The following is an 18,255-nucleotide window of genomic DNA, read 5'->3' on the forward strand; positions in this document are numbered from 1 at the left end:
ATGTCACAATACATGGCCCCGTTCATCCTCTTCTTAATACAGTGCAATCGTCCTGTCCCGTGCAGAAAAACACCCCCAGAGCATGATGCTTCCAGCCCCATGCTTCCCTGTAGGTATGGTATTATTGGGATGATACTTATCATTCTTCTTCCTCCAAACACAAAGAATAGAGTTAAGACCAAAAAGTTCTACTTTGACCACAGGACTTTCTCCCATGACTTCTCTGGATTTAGGGGAACATTCGGTGCGATGCAAGATTTTAAACCATGACGTCGTAGTACATTACTGATAGTAGCTTTGAAAACAATGGTCCCAGCTCTCTTCACGGCATTGACCAGCACCTCCCGTGTAGTTCTGGGTTGATTCTTCACCATTCTTAGCATCATGGATACCCCACGAGGAGAGATCGTCCGTGGGGCCCCAGTCCGAGGGACATTGTCATCATTAGCCTCTTTCATTTTCTGACAATTGCTCCAACAGTGGATCTTTTTTCACCAAGCTGTTTGGCAATTGCCCCGTAGCCCTTTCCAGCTTTGTGAAAGTCTACAATTTTGTCTCTTGTGTCTTTTGACAGCTAACGACCTCAAACAGGTGCTAATTTAGAATCCTGAGCAGAGTGTAGCTGGACTATTTAAAAGCAAAATAAAAGGTCTTTAAGGTTTAGAAATCTGGCTGATAAGCAAGTAATCAATTACTTATTTGACACAGTAATTCACAAATAAATAAGTGGGATATAGCCGTTATACAATCACACAATTGCAGGAAAGTCTGAGGAAATCTCAGGAAAGAAATGGCTGGTTTAAGTTGTGTTTTTTAGTTTATTCCGTTTGTGTCTTCACAAAGCTTCAAGAAAACAATGTTACCTGTTGTCTCAACAAATCCCACTTTTTAATTCTGTAATTACTGCATTTCATTGGTACTTTGCACAATGACGATGAAGTTTAATCTAATCTAAGAAGTTGGGCAAACAATACAAAATTATTTAATTTAACATTTATCTAGTTGGATGTTTAAAAATTCAAATAAATTCAACTCAATTCAATTGTATTTGTATGGCGCTTTTAACAATTGTCATTGTCACAAAGCAGCTTTACACAATAAAAATAATTATTTAAGTTTGTATGGAATGTGAATGTGTATGAATCAAAATGGTCAGATTGTCCCTGGTGAGCAAGCTGAGGGCGACAGTGGCAAGGAAAAACTCCCTGAGATGGTAATAGGAATAAACCTTAAGAGGGACCAAACTCAACAGGGAACCCATCCTCATTTGGGTAAAACAGATAGCAGGAATTCATCTGCATTTATACTGTGTGTTAGGTGGCAGGTAGTTCAGCTATAATAGTTAATTGATTTTAATATGGAGTCCAGGTAGTTATTGGAGATTCAGGTAGACTTGTAGGAAGTTCCAGTCCTAAACTATCGAACTGTTAAGTCCTCAGAGAAACAGCTGCCAACACCAGTTGAGGCCAGAACCATCTTCTAGGAAAAGAGAACCATCCCCAGACACCAGATGCATCCCAAAGAGACACACGAGGCATCCATGTGACGAGATTCCCAGGATGGGTCAGACAGGTCCGGAGGGCAGAGAGAGTCTGAATCACTGGCAGCTCAGGAATGGCATGTGTAGCTCGACAGAGAGAGAAAGAGAGACAGGGGGAGAGAGGGAAGAGAGAGAGGGGGAGAGAGCAGAAGAGGAGAGATGGCAGTTAGGTATGTTCACAGTCACAATGTATAATGTAAATGTATATTTACTGTAGAGGTCAAGCAAAGACTCCGGCAGGAATAACTATGACCGCATAACTAAAAGGGAGAGCCAGAAGGAAACACAAACATAAGGGGTCCCTGAGATGTAAAGCAAACAATCACCTCACCGTCAACAAACCTGTGTGATCAATGAGTTGTAAACATACAAGGTTATCATAATACTCTACGGTCATGAGTCCCCTAGATCTGCTACTTTACCTAAGGCAAATCTATTTATAAAAATGCTTGATTAAATAAATGGGTTTTTAGCCTGGACTTAAACACTGAGACTGTGTCTGAGTCCAAGTCCCGAACACTATTTGAAAAACTATTCCATAATTTTGGAGCTTTGTAAGAAAAAGCTCTGCCCCCAGCTGTAGTTTTCATAATACGCAGTACTGACAAGCAGGCTGCATCCTTTAATCGAAGTAGGCATGGCGGATCACAAGACACTAGCAGTTTGCTCTGATACTGCGGTGCAAGACCATTTAATGCTTTATATGTCAAAAGTAGTATTTTAAAATCAAGATTCCAAGATGGTGCCGGTAAGGTCGGTTGCCGTCACGACTGCTCTGACCACCTTTTCTTTGTTTTTGTTCTTTAAGTTAGTTTACAGCGTTTTAAAACCAGTCAAATTACCACCATGGAGTACATTAGGTATGATAGAGATACTCTTGTTTCTATTGGTATACAATGTACTCACAATTCGACGTTTTTAACTAGCTGGCTCAGTGAGATCCTGAGGGACAACAAAGGACGTGACTCGAAGCGGCGGCCCCGAGGGAAACGAGCCGGCGTCCGGAACAGGCTGAGAGCCCATGCACACCGCATACCTCTGCCTAGCATCCTGCTCGCCAACGTCCAGTCACTGGAGAACAAGCTCGATGACCTCAGGGCCAGGATAAAGTTCCAGAGAGACAATCGGGACTGCAATCTCCTCTGCTTCACCGAGACATGGCTGAACCCAGCGGTGCCGGACCACGCCATCCAGCCGGCCGAGTTCTTCTCGGTTCACCGCATGGCAGGACACGGGACTCGGGGAAGTCAAGGGGAGGCGGCGTGTGTTTAATAGGGAACAGCAGCTGGTGCAACAGTGAGAGCGTTGTTTCTCTCACACGCTCCTGCACACCCAACCTGGACCTACTGTCCATCATGTGTTGTCCTTTTTATTTACCTCGGGAGTTTACATCGGTCATAATCAGTGCCGTTTATATTCCACCACAAGGTGGAAAACAAACCCACCAGGGGTGAAAGGACACTGGATCATTGTTATACAACTGTCAAGAAGGGCTACAAGGCACAATCTTGTCCACCGTTTGGTAAATCCGACCACGCCGCCATCTTCCTCATGCCAAAATACAAACAAAGGCTGAAACAGGAAGTTCCGGTTCAGAGGGAGGTCGCGCGCTGGACGGACCAATCGGTGGCTTTCACAGCTCTGATGATGTCAGCGTGTTTATGAAAGCGGTTGTGGGAATCATTGGGAAACTAGCGGATGATACCGTGGAAAAAAAGACTATCAGAACCTGGAACCACTGTCCATCATGTGTCGTCCTTTTTATTTACAGATGTGGCCATTAAGACTGCACGTTTTTTCCCGCGGGATGCCTCAATTTAGCGCGCGGCGCGCCGCGACTTGCCGTAAGCAACATTTGGGAATTTAAATAAATGTGTTGTGCTTCACTGAATATCCGCCAGATGGCGCATGGAAGGACTTTATTTAAACGCCGGACCAAGTACTGTACAACGAAGAATTGTGTATAATTACTTAGTCTAAAACAATATTGTTCCCAATGCTGAAGCAAACATGAATTTTATTTTGCTTTACAACAGATCTTTCATGATAAATGTGTGTATATGTGCTTCATATTATTTTCATAATAATGAAATGAGCTGCCCAAATTCATGCTTTAAAATTCTTAATAAGTTTCTTATATATTTTTTGTAATGTTTTAACAGGGACAAAACAGTGAAAGACATGGCAATGTCTCGGTTTACATGGTGTTGAAATTAATTTAATTTCCTGATAGTAGGCTATCTGGTAGTCTTAACTATGCGAATGTCCTGATTCGTGAATATGCCATTTAAAACGTAATCATCAGAAGACATGAATGAACTATATATATTATATTATTAAGTAAATATTATTTTATGACCACGAACTTCTTCGGGCTTTTTATAATAATCATCATATTTGCTGTTTGTGTCCAGCATTTAATAATTATTTCATACATTATTTAATTATGGCTGGAAATAATAGCTGAAATGTGATGTGATTGTGAATTCATGACTAAAATAAAGCAGTTTCTCTTTTGTAAAGTACTTTCACTTTACAAACGGCGGCGTTTTTATCAAAAGGTTGATAAACGTGTGTTGTACAGTATATACACCGCGACAGCGCGCGCAGTTACTCTCTTCTCACCTTTCATGTAGGTCTGCTCTGACTAATTCGTTTTAAACCCCTCAAAAATGCGTGTGTATACAGCCCAAAACCTTCATCAGTTATTAACGATAGCATCTATTTAGAAAAAATGCCCCAGTGATTTCGAAGCTTCAGGAAATCTCCCGGCGCTCTGCGCATAACACTGGGCCAACGCATGTCTGAAAGAATTTATAAACAGTTTCTAAACCTGGGCTATTGTTTTTTTTACTTACAGCATTTGTTAATTTAATTTAAATGAGGTTTGGGCTCAGGACTTTGATTCGGCATCGTGATTCTCCTCTTTAATTTACTCCATAGTTTTAATCAGCGCTCAGCCGCATGCATGGAGTTTTCCAGAGCGCACCGGCAGAAGTAGACTAATGATTATGAACGCGTCGGGAAAACAGCAAGCAGACTGACTCTGACCATTTAAAAAAACGTTTGCGTTCATTTTCTGACGCGCTCAAGTTCACCAAAAACAATACAGAACAGCGCAGCTTATTTGCTATATATATATAAAATACTCGGGGTTTGTTGGTTTACAGTGGATTTTACTACGCAGTGTGAGTGAGACGCGCGCAAACAACGCGGAAGTGCGGCATGCAAACGGGGCAAATGGAACGCGCCCCAGGGACTTCAAAGAAGAGCCAGCGCGAGCGGACGGAGGCAGGAGCAGTCCGCGGATGGCCGTCGTACTCGTATTTTATAGCGCAGGGTGCAAACCCGGGATCATTGGAATGGATGAGCTATGTCCAGCTCTGTACCAGCATGTCATGTGGGCATTATAAGACTAAAAAGTGGCAGCTGGCACGCCTAAAAATAGACGCAGGTTAATTTTTTTATAGTCTAAATTAAAATCCTCCTCTTTAGTGCCTCCTATTCCTATTAATCCTATTGTTCTTTTAGTGTCACTGCGTGTGCTTACAATGCCAGACAACATTCAAATGCAAATTATTCACTCTCCCCAAGTGTGAATCAGCTGTTCTCACCTATACATATTAACCTATACGTTCTCACCTAAAGTGTTTAGGTAAAATTCCACCTATACAAGTGTGACAAATATGCAAAAAAAATAAATAGGAAGGGGCAAATACTTTTTCATGGCACTTCACATGTAGTCAGATTGTTCCACTGGGCTGAAACTGTAGCAGGTGGAGTTATAGCACTTTTCAAATCACACTTACTATACACTGCACTGTGAAAAAGCCAACTTCTAAAAAGTTCTCTAAATAAAGTTTAAAAAGTAAACTAAACTACGATGTTTTTATTTGAAATGTTTAGAAATAATACTTTGTCATTCAACAAATATGTTGTGTCAATGTTAAAAACTGTATAATACTAAAAATGTTTTGTTGAACTTACATTAAAATGTAAGTTGTGCGTTAAAGCGTGCGTTTCTTGTTTGGCGCGTGCGCATGAGCGCATGGTAGTTTGAAACTTCAACTGCCAGTGTTACTGAAAGGGCAGGATCGCGCCAACAATTCACTTGTTGCTGCCAAGTTACAGGTGAGTGCAATCAGTTTCATGATCGAATAGCTTTATTTTTATTTATTTATTTTTTTTTCCATTTCAAATGTGATGTCCTACCAAGCTAAATGCCTAATCTGTTTTACTAGTGTAGTGTTGATTTGAAAAAGCATGCTGGTTCAAAGCAGTCCAGCATTTCTGCCAAATCATAGGTAAGTTATGTATTAATTTTTTTTTTATTTTATCATCTAACTTAATGTTATATTATTTGATGTGTAAGATTGGATGTTGGTTCCCCAAAATGACTATCTATTCGAATGTAGCTGCTTGCTAACGATTTCGCAGGGTTAGCTTTTTAACAAATTTAGAGTTTTGAATGATTGTGTTTAAAGAGAAAATTCAAACGAGCCATTTGTTTATTGAAAAAAAAATACACAAATATTGCAATAAGTTCAACGTGACATTTGCTAGTCATATGCATTTGCAAAACAAGGAATATAACGTTAACTTTAGGTCCTGTCTATTCGGATGCCTGTTGGCACCATTTAAACATTGCGCATATTCTTAACGGTTTTGATAATCAAGAACATCGTGTGACATTCAGGCAATGTGCGCCACTTGAGACTTTTGTTAATTGGTTACCTCGACTAAACAGCCAATAAATTGTATTGTGGCACTGGCTAGCCAGGCCAACTTAACTTACCTCAAGACAGCTCACTAGCTGGAAATTACATTTTAACAGTTTAATTTTTTATGGCAAATTAGTAGTCCAGAAACAAAGACACTTTTGGATAAGGAGGTACTATTTAAGATTCTTTAATATTGTAGTGTTTTACCGCTGGGAAGAATGTTGTAGAAACAAGTGAGCTTACTTGCTGCTCAATGCAATGGCTGGGAGTACTTTATTAACACACGCAGTCATACAAAAGCATGAACAGCACATTCACATGATAGCCTAAGCAAAAACCGGAGCACATTCAATGTCTCACACACACCATACACAAACATGGCCGAAGCCACATACACAAACACCCTTCCCCAACATGGTGAACACATTGCAAAGCCCCCCGCAATGCATGATGGTCGTCAGCCGCTGCCCCGCCCCGCCCCGCCCACGCCACAATGTAATACAATACATATATTTAAAATACTGAAGTACTTACTTGAATAGGGTAATTAAAGCAAGTTTGCATATCTTTCGTCTGTGTTGTGTGTGAATCCAACTGAACTGGTGAATTTTAGGAATAATTGTATAATAATTATAAACTATATAATTGGTTCCCACTGTGGAAGCATTGTGCATTTAATCACAAATGATCCTTTTTACTTTCAATTTGAGATCCATTTAATCCATAAGATTTATAAGGTGGTAAAGCATCTGCACCCTTTGGAAACCTTTTTTTTTTTTTTTCAGGCCAGTGATATTGTCATTTACCGAAAAAGAGCAGCTCTTGAGGGACTGTCACTCGTTCTGCATGAAAATTCGGTTTTATTGCTCAAGGTGTATCTGGTAGGTTGCCTTTTTCAAAACTTATTTGTAATTTGTTAGCAAGCTTAGTATTACATTTGTTCATTTTGTTTGCACATTATAAAAATAATAATTAAAGCTGCAAGCACCACCATTGCTCAAGCCCTAATAACAATAAGTAAATATGTTTACATGTCAATTAATGCCCCTTCCTATCACTTAATCTTCTAGGACGTTGACCCTGAGGACCGCAGCACCAGATGTGTAAAGATCGGAATCTTTACTGTAGTTGAGGATAATGTTGGCACTCCTGCTTCACTGGCCACTGTGATTAACCGTGTAATCCTAAATGAGGCCATTGTTCTTCAGGATATGCCGGATCGGCCTGAAGCCTTTGCTCGGTCCCTTGTATGCATTCAATATGATTGTATTGTTCGGTCCCTTATATGCATTTAATATGAAATACCCAAAAGAACTGAAATATACTTTTGAAGTTATTCAGAAAATCCTTATGGATCTTGGTGATACCTGCTCTGCGTCCAGTCACTTAAATAAAAATTGTTGTAGTTGACCATTTTGTGGATGTTATTGAAGCTACGGCAAATGGGACAATGATTGTTGCAATCAAAATTTAATAGTACATACTAATTTATCACAATGTATAATTTGGTTCAATCTTTGCAGCCAAAAATACTGAATCTTTGATCTTTGTTTTTTTTATCTGGCTTTAGCGGTACAAGCTAACTATTTTCTTTTCTGATACACTGTTACATGCAGTAAAATAGTTCATGTTATATATGAATCATACTGTACTTTACCAAGGTTTGAGGTTTATTCAGATGCAATGTTAATGTATTCTTAAGTTGATCTGTCGAAATAATACAAAATTCTTCATGCAGTGTTTGAATCTAGTATATTTTGTCATATACTCATTTTCTTTTTTTCATGTTTTCGAATGCTTTTACTTATGTTTGTTCTGGGTTTTTGGGCAAAATAGAACTTTTTTTTGGATCTCATCTTTCAATTCATGTTGAAAAAAGTGGTAGTTTATAAATTTTCCAATTATTAACATTTCTGTACTATTTTTCTATAAACATGCTTAATGCAGAAGACATGTACGGCATATCGTAGACTGTATTTTAATGTGTTCAGACAAACTATTAAAAAAGAGAGAGAAATTTGTTTTGTGGTTTATTAAATTTTAAATATAAAAAATAATCATGAACACATAATAGATCAATCTGTAGTAATTGCCTTCAGCAAACAAAAAATATTTTGTTTTGTTATTTGTTAGGTCAACAAATATATTTATGTTGTGAGAACTAAGGATTTTAACAAAATACTTTGAGTTGCTTTGTTTTCAGACCCTGTTTGTTCAGTTAACTTATAAAAGTGCTTGTGATAGGTTGCCTTATTATTTTAAGTTAACACAACTTTTTTTTACAGTGTGATATGAATAACTTTGAATGATGAATGCTACGTCAATATGATCTCGGGCTTGCTCCACATTATAAAAGCAAAGCGCGGCGTTTAGTCCGAGATCAGGGAAGTACGTGATGTGGTGGAAAATAGGCAGTGAAATGCTTCAAATGAACAGATTCTGCCTATAACAGGTCAGGGACAGTGAGGCTGGACCCAGCAGCGCACCACATCCCACATCATAATACATGCTGATGATGACCAACACGTCTCCCCTGATCTACCAGAGCCAAGTAAAAAGAATGGCAATCACACAGAATAAAATTAGTAGCAGCATTAACTTGTGCTAGTTATTATGATGGTGGTCAATATTAATTGAAATAATGTTTCTCAGCATTATTTCGTGTTAATATTGACTACCATAATAATTAAAATAAGTAACTAGTTTACTAGCGTGAGCTACTGCTGCTACTGATTTTATTTCAGCTTACCTGTTCAGTTTTATGACCATTCCTTTTAAAATATTGTCTTTATAGATTTATATGTTGTTTGTCTTGATGTTCTTTTTTTTTCGTTTCTTTGACCCAATATATGTTCAGTGATACTTCAAATAACATGTTTAAATAGCATAGATTTCTGTATTGTGTTATATTTTTATACTAGTAACTGGTGTTAAAAATGTATCTCTACATTAATGAGCCAATGTATTATGAAGTGGGCTGCTGTGGGCCAGGAAGTCCAGGGCCACTTTTTGGTCCCAGTCCGGCCCTGTAATAACAAATGGAGAAAGCGCAGTCAAAGCCCGGGGATTCTGTGTCCCGCGGGGGCCAGTCGTGAATAGCTGACACTCAGTGACAGCCAATGAAATTGAAGCATTTTTGCCGCTTTCCACGTGGTGTGGCGTTGCTTAAATAATATTCGTATAATATCCGTATATCCTATAAAATCGTCCAGACCCTGGTTCGAAATCCCGCTCTGGGTGAAAATGTAATAAATGTGAATCCTTTGTTTTACACTTTTTGCTTATAATAATCATTAAATTATAGCAACTGTGAGGTGAGTGCTAATGTGTTTCTTAGCTAAAAAAAATTCTCAATTGCAAACATGCATTTAGTACTGAAGCATAAGTTGACAATGTAATGGCAATATCTATGGCATTTTAGCGAATAGCACCAGCATATTGAGCACTGGCTGGGAATCGAACCCGGGTCTCCCCCATGGCGGGCGAATCACCTACCACTGAGCCACCAGTACCCATCTGCGTATAAATCGCATAAAAACAATAAAACAATACTGTTATAGGCTAACGTCATACATCTTTGTAGTCCTTTTGCACACGCGTGGGTGCGTTACAATAATAATAATAATAATAATAAATTCGGAGAACTACTACTACTAATAATAATAATTCTGAATGAAAATGATGAATAAATTCATAACAGTTTGAGCTCTACACGTTTATGAGCTCTGTCGCTTGCTGTCAATGGGCGCCTAAGAGACATAACATTTTTCGGCTTCAGTAGACACACAAAACTTTAGACTAAAACACGACTGCCCCCTACAGGTATTGAAGGGCATTTTCACAGCTTGCCGCGCGCAACCGCAGCAAGTCGTGGGATCCCTTTTCCAAAAAACGTGCGTTTTTAAAAGCCAGATCTGTACCTCTCGAGTTTACATCGGTCATAATCAGTGCTGTTTATATTCCACCACAAGCAGACACGGACACTGCCTTATGCAAGCTGCATGAGGCACTCACACAGCACCAAACGCAGCATCGGGACGCTGTGCTTATTGTGGCGAACTTTAATACTGCCAACCTCAAACGCGCAGCGCCGAACTTTTATCAGCATATCACTTGCCCCACCAGGGGTGAAAGGACACTGGATCATTGTTATACAACTGTCAAGAAGGGCTACAAGGCACAATCTTGTCCACCGTTTGGTAAATCCGACCACGCCGCCATCTTCCTCATGCCAAAATACAAACAAAGGCTGAAACAGGAAGTTCCGGTTCAGAGGTCGGTTGCGCGCTGGACGGTGGCAGCGTTACAGGACGCACTCGATGACGCAGACTGCGTCCATACCTTGGTGTTTACATCACGCAGGACCTGACATGGTCCTGTCACATCAACACCGTGGTAAAAAAGGCCTGGCAGCGTCTGTACCACCTCAGACGCTTGAGAGACTTTAGACTGCCCTCCAAGGTGCTCAGGAATTTCTACTCCTGCACCATAGAGAGCGTCCTGATGGGAAACATCACGACCTGGTTCGGGAACAGCACCATGCAGGACAGACGAGCTCTACAGAGGGTGTTGCGATCAGCTGAGCGCATCATCCGCACCGAGCTCCCTGACCTGTACTCGATCTACAGCAAGCGGTGCTTGACCAGGGCCAGGAAGATTGTGAAGGACCTCAGCCACCCCAACAACGGACTGTTTACTCTGTTGTGGTCTGGGAAGCGATTCCGCTCCCTGAGGGCCAACACAGAGAGACTGAGGAGGAGCTTTTTCCCGCAGGCGATAAGGTCTCTCAACCACACCACTATGCAGAACTAACACAATCTTTTCACAATTAATCAATCAATCAATATTTTTACATCCATGGACACTATGGACAATTCCACACACACCTACCTGCATATCTACACTACATGTTTACGTTTACATCCTGGACCATTGCACAAAGACACTTTAATAACTTTGCACACCTACCTTCACATCTACACTACATGTTTACATTTACATCCTGGACCACTGCACAAAGACACTTTAATAACCTTTGCACAAAGACACTTTGTTCTATGCATATTTGCACACCATCTTTCTTACAAAATATTAATTTCTTAAATGCTCTTGTACAGTACAGTATATTTCAATTTGTACAGTATATTTCTATTTTTATGTACAGCAAATTTCTATTTTTATTTTTAGTTCTATTTTTCCTAGTTTAATTTAATTTTTCTATTTAATAATCTATTTAATATTGTATTTCTTTTATTCATATTTATTTCTTATTATAAGCTTTAATTCTCTTTTAGGGTCATTGGCAACAGGTTTGCTCTCCTCAGTGATGCACCCACTGAGAAACCTGAAAGAGCTCTGGTTATAGGAGGCTCTATAATGAGGCACGTGAAATTAGCTAGGCCTTTAGGGGCGCCAGTGGCAGTGGTTAGGTGCAGAGCACCAGACATAGCAGGTAATCTTAGGGCTCTAGGACAGCACAGGTTCTCCAAGATAGTAGTCCATGCTGGAGCTAACGATATACGCATTCGTCAGTCAGAGGTTAGTAAGAATAACTTTATAGAGGTTTAAATTAGCGAAGGCGATGTCCGATAGAGTAGTATGCTCTGGTCCCATCCCAATGAGACGTGGTGACATAACTTACAGCAGGTTATGGTCGCTGAACCGCTGGATGTCCAGGTGGTGCTCCGAAAACAACGTGGGCTTCATTGATAATTGGAAGACCTTTGAGGGCAAAGCTGGCCTGTTAGGGCGGGACGGTGTCCATCCCACTCGGGAAGGTGCTGCTCTCATTTCTTGCAGTATAGCTCATAGTCTCAGAAGAGGCCTAGTTAATCGGTGACAATCCAGAGCCCATGCCAGGGAGCAGACAGACAGGCTAAACCAACCGTCTGCTAGCTGCATAGAGTCGTCACTCAGGGTTCACCATATTGAGACTGTGTCTGTTCCCCGAGCTAAAAACAAATTTAGAAAGACTCAGAAAGTCTGTTTTAGTAATTTAATTAACATAAAGACCACAAACTTGGATCAGACTGAATGCGCAGCCGGCACCTCTGATCTGAAGCTAGGACTGTTAAATATTAGATCTCTCGCATCTAAAGCAGTTATAGTTAATGAAATTATCACCGATCAGGAGTTTGATATACTCTGTTTAACAGAAACCTGGATTAAACAGGACGAGTATGTAGCTCTAAATGAAGCTAGTCCTCCTGGATACAGCTACATACACCAGCCTCGGTTAACTGGTAGAGGAGGAGGCGTCGCAGTTATTCACAATGATAATTTGACTATTTAAACAAATTTAATTCATTTTAAATTCTTTATAGTAACATAAGTGTATTTAACTATATTAAGTCAGCTCAGTCGATCCCGCTAATTGTCATTTACAGACCTCCAGGGCCGTATTCTGAATTTCTTAGTGAATTTGCAGATTTCCTCTCAAACCTAGTCGTTTCTGTAGACAAAGTGTTAATTGCTGGAGATTTTAATATTCATTTTGAAAACCCAGAAGACCCTCTGAGAACAGCATTTATGTCCATACTGGACTCGGTAGGAGTCAATCAGTGTGTAGTAGGACCCACTCATAAAGCAGGTCACACTTTAGATTTAATAATATTATTCGGATTAAGTATAAGAAATTTATTCACAATTCCACTATCTGAAGGTATCTCAGATCACTATCTTGTCTCAATTCAAGTGTGTCACAGTAATAATGTACGCACAGCGCCGCGCTACCGTATGAAACGTACATTCACATCAACTACCAAACAGAGTTCCCAACTTCGATTAGATCACCGTCTGACCCCACAGAACTCAATCAGGCGACTGTCGACATTTCGCTATACCTTAGATAATGTAGCTCCAGTTAAAGGGTCAGGGTTGTGTAACTATGCTTGTATTACTTAACCTCAGTGCACCTTTTGACACCGTTGATCACGCTATTCTTCTTCACAGATTAGAAATTGTAGTAGGAATTAAGGGTACAGCCCTCTCTTGGCTCAGATCCTATCTGACCCATCGTTATCAGTATGTAGACTTAAATGGTGATTATTCTGCATGTTCTCTAGTGGAGTTTGGCGTTCCGCAGGGTTCAGTGTTAGGTCCACTGCTTTTTTCCCTTTACATGCTTTCTCTGGGCAACATAATCCGTAAGCATGGTATTATTTTTCATTGTTATGCTGACGATACACAGTTAAATGTCTCAGCAAAACCTGATGAGAAAAAAACTGCTTACTAAAATTGAGCAATGTGTGCAGGACATAAGAAATTGGATGCTAATTAACTTCCTTCTGCTAAATCCTGATAAGACAGAAGTTCTAGTCATAGGACCGCATACAGCTAGGAGTAAAATTTTAGATGACACCGTAACTTTAGATGGCCTTTCTGTTTCTTTAAATGCAACAGTGAAAGACCTTGGTGTGATTATTGATTCCAGCCTTTCATTTGAAGCTCATGTGGATAATATTACCAGGATAGCATTCTTTCACCTCAGAAATATTGCCAGGATAAGAAATTTATTGTCGCTAAACGATGCAGAAAAACTAGTTCATGCTTTTATCACCTCTAGGTTGGACTATTGTAATGCCTTACTGTCTGGTTGTTCAGCTAGATGCATAAATAGGCTTCAGCTAGTCCAGAATGCAGCAGCGAGAGTCCTCACTAGAACCAGAAGATAGGAGCACATCACCCCTATCTTATCTTCACTGCATTGGCTCCCTGTGAAATTTCGCATTGATTTTAAAATACTACTCTTGACATATAAAGCATTAAATGGTCTCGCGCCACAGTACCTGAGCGAACTGCTAGTGTCTTACGATCTGCCACGCTTACTTCGATTAAAGGATGCAGGCTGCTTGTCAGTACCGCGTTTTATGAAAAAATACAGCTGGGGGCAGAGCTTTTTCTTACAAAGCCCCAAAATTATGGAATAGTCTTCCTGCTGTTAATGAAAAGGCAGCCAAACCTGCCTCCTGGACTTTTTAAAAAAGAGGACATTTATGCACGTCGCAAGTGGAAGCAAATTCAGTACCTTGCTGACTTATTCTGGAAGCGATGGGTGCGTGAATATTTACCCTTGCTTCAGGAGCGTCAAAAATGTTTTCAAGTGAGAAAAAACCTTTCAATTGGAGATGTAGTTCTAATAATTGATGAGTCTTCTCCAAGAAATTAATGGGTCGTCAGACGAATCACGAAAGTGTTCCTGGATAAAAAAAGGACTTGTGAGACGTGTGCTGGTTAAAACTAAGACCAATACACTGGAAAGACCCATTGACAAGTCGTGCCTCGTATGTGAAATGGACTGTTAATTATGTCATAACTAGTTAAGACTTTTTCTTTGGTACGCAGAGATATATATTTAAAGTTTATTAGTTAAGCATTCATTTATGATAATCGTAAGTTGTTCTGTGACGTCATTCCATAATTGCGTAGTTGCATGTCTATTACACGGTAGAAGTTGTTAGGATACAGAAGTTGTGGAGAACACAAGCTTTTGACCGTAATCAAAAAAAACGTAATAAGATACAGCAAATAAGTTATTGTAACCATAGTGGATTTATGCAAGAAAACTGTAAGAAGGGTTAAAGGACGTTAAAAAATAAACGAAGAGACAAAGAATTCATGGACGCCCGAGTCGTGAGTAAATCAGTTTAATAAGAAAGATACGCGTCAGAACTAGTGAAATAACATGCCCATACAGCAAGACTTGGCAAGTCTTAAAATTATAAGAAAATCTAAAAAATTTTATATCAAATCGGGGATATTTATAAAATCTTGATACTTACAGAATCACAGTATAAATCAAATTGGCACCTAGCTATCAGCATATTATATTGGGTAGTGACTGGTGATTCCTATGTCTACTTTATAATAAGTTATATGGGCTACCATAAAATCCCAACTGTGATCACTACTATCAATTCTTTTTAAAGCTAAACACTAAAAATTGCAAAACAATTAACCATGTAATTTAGTACATGTGTTGTAAACGTAAAACTACATCTTTATTTTCGACAGCAAACAATATTAGTGGACAATTATGTTTGACTGTTCAAACCAAGTACCAAAATAAAGAATTGGAGGTAAGTGCGGTGTTGCGTTCTGACAGCGACATGATAGCTGGGGCAGTGCCACTGCTTATGATTTTACTAGGTGCATTTCAAAAGTGGCTCTCCATGCTGATCTGCTAAATATATGCACTTAGTCTATGTTTTTATGTCTGGAAGCTTGCATTACCATTAAGAGCAGTGGTAGTGCCTGCTTTGCAAGTAGTTTGCAACCCTTGATGTAATCAGAAAAAGACAATGAGCTAGAAAACAGTCAAATGAAGCACAATAGCAAACTTGCACACACAGGAAAACAAACAAACAATGTTTGTGAACTAACTACAAAGTAGATGTGTTAGTTGTAAAAGTGAGTGATGGTTAATTGTGTAAAGCTGCTTTTGCAACAATGACAATTGTTAATAGTGTTATACAAATAAAATTGAATTGAAAGATAAATTATTTATGTCTGCTGTTATAATGACTTGGATGTGACCCAAGCATTCACATAAAATGCTAAAAAATAAAGAGACTAAGTAGTATAAACTGCATTAGAGGTAGCACCAAAAAACGAACCCTAAACATCTGCTTACAAACCACTATACCATAGGTTGGATTGTGTACAGAGATTGGTTTATAAAACTGCAATACTGTATATGTTGCCCTTATTTTTTTAAATACTATGAATTTTTAAACTACCACTGTACACTAAAAATACAACATTTACAAGACGAGATGGCCACAAGTGTAAATATGCATCTATTGTTAATATGTTTTTAATTTTGTTTAAGGCTATGACAAGGCTGCCACCCCAACCTGAAAAGCTTTCAGTACAAAATTCACCATACGTCATGACTTTTAACACTAGAATTTTAAGGGGTGGGATAGGGTCACTAGATTTATTATTGTAAGAAATAATCACCTAATAGAGATTGGGTTAAATTGATTGATAGGGATAATAGATCAGACTAAATCCACTCTGGATCCACCCCAATATGTCTATTGCCAAAATAGGTCAATAGTAGATGCCACTTCCATCCTTCGGGGGCGGCGTATGGAAAGGACACAGAAGCAAGGCAAGCGAGCCATGCATGAGCTGGTGGATTAGGTTAATCCACACAGACCAAGGGACTTCAAGTCCCTTCCTCACAAACTCCTGGGCACTCATCAACAACATGGACAAAAAATAACTAAGGATTATTTCTCATTGGATGCATGGCTGCATGGCAGTATTCACAGACACTTGGCTGGATAGCGCAGTCTCTAACACAGCTGGCGAGGTAATGGGTTGCTTCATTTAGCAGGCATACAGAACTGCCAACTCTGAAAAGGAATAAATATGTTTCTATACAGTGGGAGCCACGTCAAACAGCCGCTTGGAGCATGATAGGTCCATGACAGGACCGTGACAGGACCATGATCGATCCCTGCACGGAATGTGATCCCCCGCGATGACGTAGTTAACGATGCCCCGCCCCATGTTATCAGGACAGGATTCACCTACAGGATACTACTGAAATTTTTACTGCTTATATATTTTTGCCATAGTTTCATTTGATTTTACGCGATTTCATGTTTTATTTGTTTGTGTGTGTACGTGTGTGTGTGTGTGTGTGTGAGAGAGAGAGAGAGAGAGAGAGAGAGAGAGAGAGCGTGCGCGGGAAAGGGCTTATATTGTGATTTATCCAAGGTTACTAAAGACTGGCTTACTACTACTAATAAAAATATTTCAATGTAACCCATGGGTCTCAATCACAAAATCAGCCAACGCTGTAAACAGATGACAAGACAAATTATATAGGCTACTCTGAAACGTTAATTTGAACATTAAAAAAAAAATATATATAAAAAAAAATTACGGGGCTTCTTAGTCTTTCGTTAATTTTACTACTGACTCGAAACCAATGTCGCTTATTAAAGATGCACTGTTTTATTGGACATGGCTGTTTTGTAATGTTCTGCAGAATAAACCCTGTCTACGGTTCGAATATACTGTGAACGTCTCAAAGTCACGTCTCTAGATCCTTCTGCAGTAATGTTATCGTGGTGTAAATTATTAACGTATCGATGTATTTCACTTGCAGACAAAATAGTCTAGTAACGAAAGTAACGAATTTGTCACTACTCTTCTCTTACGCAGCACGGCTAAAAAGATAATAAAAATGACACCAATCCTGCCATGATGCTACCCTGCCTATACACAACTCTGGCTGGGGAGATAAACTCAGACTTTACAAAACTTACTATTATTTCATGAAATGGAAATTAAGCTAGGATGAAGAGAACAGAAGTGAACTCCCCTCTGTGCAATATCTAAGTAGAGTGTAACTGGGGCAGCCACAAAATGCCCCCCATGTAACTCTGATTAGGAAAAGCACACAGACACCAAACCTGCAGCACTTTGGTGTAATTTTTATTATCTTTTTAGCCGTGCTGCATACATAGCACCTTAATGTATGAAACACTTACTTCCTGGTTTGTTTTATTTTAAATATTGCTTATTACCTTTTCCCGCAAAATAAACATTAAACATAAACAACATGTTATCATTGTGTAAGGACAAAAGGCAAGTTAAGGACAAAAACAGACCCTGCGCTTGTGTTTAGGACTGGTGCTGAACAGCTGTGTTCATAGGTTTAATCAACGATTTACAAGACAACAGTTAAAGCGTTTGTGGATGAGAGGTGTGTGTGTGCGCGCGCGCGCTCCTGCATTTCTCTGTTGGTTTAACAGAAACATTGCGCAGACAAGTAAGTCTGAAGTACCCCTCCCCCCGCCAAAACCACACACACACACACACACACACACACACGGAGCAATTAGCACCATGTCACAGTCAGTATTCTCTACTGAGGTTTCTTACCTTCTTACCACTCCTTCTAAGTTTGCTCTTTTAATGGAGTTCTTAAAACCCCGAAGAAAATTATACTGAGAAAAAAATGATTATGGGTCACAT

At 39.5% G+C, this 18,255-nt stretch overlaps 1 protein-coding gene across 1 annotated transcript in view; it reads right to left on the reverse strand.

The window, feature by feature from the left end:
* spo11 (SPO11 initiator of meiotic double stranded breaks) overlaps nucleotides 1–18,255 on the reverse strand; it is a 98,715-nt gene that overhangs the window by 54,715 nt on the left and 25,745 nt on the right. The window lies entirely within an intron of this gene.

Source organism: Clarias gariepinus, chromosome 22, assembly GCF_024256425.1.
Source record: "Clarias gariepinus isolate MV-2021 ecotype Netherlands chromosome 22, CGAR_prim_01v2, whole genome shotgun sequence".
Taxonomy (NCBI): Eukaryota; Metazoa; Chordata; class Actinopteri; order Siluriformes; family Clariidae; genus Clarias; species Clarias gariepinus.